At 33.5% G+C, this 3,243-nt stretch overlaps 1 non-coding gene across 1 annotated transcript; it reads right to left on the bottom strand.

Annotated features, from left to right (window-relative positions):
* Positions 1-396: 396 nt before the first annotated feature.
* Positions 397-536, bottom strand: LOC133865110 (small nucleolar RNA Z247). The gene has a single exon (XR_009899642.1). It is a non-coding gene; the product is annotated as a small nucleolar RNA Z247 (small nucleolar RNA).
* Positions 537-3,243: the final 2,707 nt, after the last annotated feature.

Genomic DNA, 3,243 nt, shown 5'->3' with positions numbered 1-3,243 from the left:
TTACATCCCTAGTAGCACTAGTATCAGGATGCCAGTCCGAGTTGTTTGCAGAATTAGTTGATATGGCTGAGAGAGCATGAGACTCAAATGGTGGGGAGACATCATGCTGATATGCCAAATCAAATCGACGGAAGCACTTGAGAGTTAGGTGTCCAATTTTCCCACAAAGTTGACACACGAGTCTTTGGTTCCCATAAGAAGTTCCAATGTTGGAAGCACCACGTGTCCGTGGGTGATATTGTCCTCTTCCAGTGCCACGATACCTGGGCTGAGAGGTGTGTTGATAGCCATTGCTATCTGGGCGTGCATTGCGTCCACGAGAGGAATGCTGTCTTGAAGCAGCATTGGCAGATGGTTGTTGAAAACCATGTGAGTGATTTTGATGATCAATTCACATCTCATGAGTAAGGAGATGATTATATAGCTCTTCTACGCTCATTGGGTCGAGGCGTGTGGTGACAGAAGTCACAAAAGGATCAAAGTCTGATTCTAAACCAGCAAGAAGATACGAGGTGGATTCATCCTCCGACAAGGGCTTGTCGGCAACTGCAAGCATGTCGCTTAGGCTCAACGTCGCAAGTTAAGTCCGTATTTGAAAAATACGAGATCAAGATTTAGAGGTGTACATCCACTCAAAGAGCCATCCAGACGTCCATGGAGGTTTCATACCCAACCATTGGGGCAAGCACATTCTCAGTCAAGGAAGACATGATTGTGCTTAGTAGAAGTTGGTCTTGTTGAAACTAGCATTTATAAGCTGGATTAGGAACCATAATTGAAGGGCTAGTGCTTGTAGCAGCAGTAGCTATGAGCTTTGGAGGTGATGAAATGGAACCATCAACATAGCCATACACATCATGTCCTTGTAGAAAGGGAAGGAGTAGTTGTCTCCAAGAAGGATAGTTGTCACGTCCAAGTTTGACGTAGGTAAAAGTAGGTGTAGAAGCAATGAGTGGTGGTAAGGTAGAAGATGAAGCGGAAGATGAAGAATCAAACATGGTGATGTTAGTCAATAAAGGCTTTGATACCATAAAGAGAATGAGAAGGTTCTTTTGTGAATATGTTTTCACTGCTTGAATTTAATTGAATCGTATGTGCAATATAAATAAGCTTTACAAGATAGAAAGTATGGCTAAGCTAAGACTGTTACAAGTTCAAAATTCAAACTATGTTTATCTATAACAATATTGAAACTAACACGACTAATCTTGAGTATCTTCATAAGTGGAAGATAGTGTTGGAGATGAGGTGTTCTTGCTTATTCAAATGATCCAAACTTACTCTGATCTTGAGTACATTGGTTGGTTGATGATGAGGTAGACTCCTTGTCTATCACTGAGTCTTCAATAAATTCAAATCCTTCAAGAGTTATCTCCTTAAGACTTATCAACACAAGCACTGAAAAGATAGCAAAGGTAAAAATCCATTTATGCTGAAAGAGAATGCAATAGAAAATGCAAAAGAAAATTTTAATCTCCATACTCTACTATGTATGAGTACGAGATAAGTGTTTGGTTTTCATCTCTTGTCCATCTCCATTCAAGAAATGAGCAAATTTATAACTGAATATATAGGACCACATGAAACAACATTTTGTCTTACAAATTCAATAATAAATTTACAAAAGAGATTGGTAAAAGATTGACAAAATTGAAAGAAAACATAAAATTGAAAACAAAAAAACACTAATAGAAATGAATAGTTTTTTGTTTTCTCCCTAAATGAAAATGTTTTGAAAATAATTGTTCAAACGCTTTAATTACGATTGCCTCCAAATTTTTTTTCCAGTTGATTAAAAATAATAAAATATTCCTGTCACCTAGATTGTAGGCATTAGGTTTTTAATACACTTGATTCGAAATCTCACAAAATCTGATATTTTTTAGTGTCTACTTTTTTCTTTCTTTTGCACGTTTTCTTTATTGCTTCTTTCTTCTCTCCGTTTAATGCATATCAATTCTAAAACCAAATCCAACCAAGTTTTTTTATTTTTTATTTTTGTGTCTTTTCTTCTTTTTGTTCTTTGAAATACCTCATCCAATTTTTTTTTTAACGAAAGATTTGATTATTTTATTAATCAAATATTACATACAAGCATAAAATTCTACAAAATCATAATCATATACTACGAGGTTACACAGTTATAAATACAAACAAAATTCTTACATTAAAGTATTATCTATGACTTTCATCTTCTCCTAACCCTTATACAAAAATAATTAAAAAGCAGATCTTCTTCGATCAAACTAGATCTAAGACAATAATAGTCAAATATTTTAAAAATTTATTTAAACCGACCGTGAAAAATAACTTGTCACACCGAACTATCCAGGTCGTGAGAGTAACCCCTCACACCTGACTAACCTTAATCCCATAAATCGCTCATGATGGCAAATCTAAAGAAAAGAAAACTCTTATTCAAAGCAAAAACACAGCCAGGAATGAGATGAACAGTACAGTACAGAATTAGTTTGACGGATACATAACGAAAATGTTAAAATTGTTGATCTAGTTAGAAAACACCTACGAACAAAAGAAAAAAAAAAAAAAAAAAAAAAAAAATCAAAATTATAGGAAGATAAAAACAAGGAGTAAAAAGAGAAATCAAATGGATGAAGGCTAAGGCCGACCGATTAGTCGAAATATCTCTTGCATTTAAATCTTCTTTAATGATCCATGATCCTCTTTAATATGCCGTGATCTTCCTTACAACTTTTAAGGATCCTATTCCCAACTTTTTAAGAGATAGCTGGCCCTTCATTTAAGCATCTTTGACAAAATGTAAGTTACCGTTTTTTATTTTATTTTTTTTCAATTATCTCTTTTGACAGCATATAAAACATTATTTATTTATTTATTTTAATACTAATCTTTCAAAAAATAAAACTTAACTGCAAACTGGTTTGTAAACCAGTTTAATAAGTTGATCAGTATCATAATATATGTGAGAGGCACATGTAATTTTTAGTAAATTTTAACATTAAATAAGTTGACAAATATACTAAAATATATGAAATGTACATGTAACTTTTTTAGTAGACTTTAATGACTAAAACTCTCTTAACTTCTCTTTTGTTTTTGTTATTTTTTTTCTTCTGCTAATCTAATTTCTTTCTCAAAACAAGCCACACATGGAGTTTCAGAAGCAGACATGCTTGATAGTGAGAGAGCTAATTGTCAGCAAAACAAAAGATGTAGAGTAGTCATTTTTACTTTTCAATTTGCCATGAATTTCTGAAAATG

The sequence above is a fragment of the Alnus glutinosa genome, chromosome 3, assembly GCF_958979055.1.
Source record: "Alnus glutinosa chromosome 3, dhAlnGlut1.1, whole genome shotgun sequence".
NCBI lineage: Eukaryota > Viridiplantae > Streptophyta > Magnoliopsida > Fagales > Betulaceae > Alnus > Alnus glutinosa.
The sequence above is the reverse complement of the archived record's forward strand: the minus strand, read 5'-3'. Positions and strand labels throughout refer to the sequence as shown.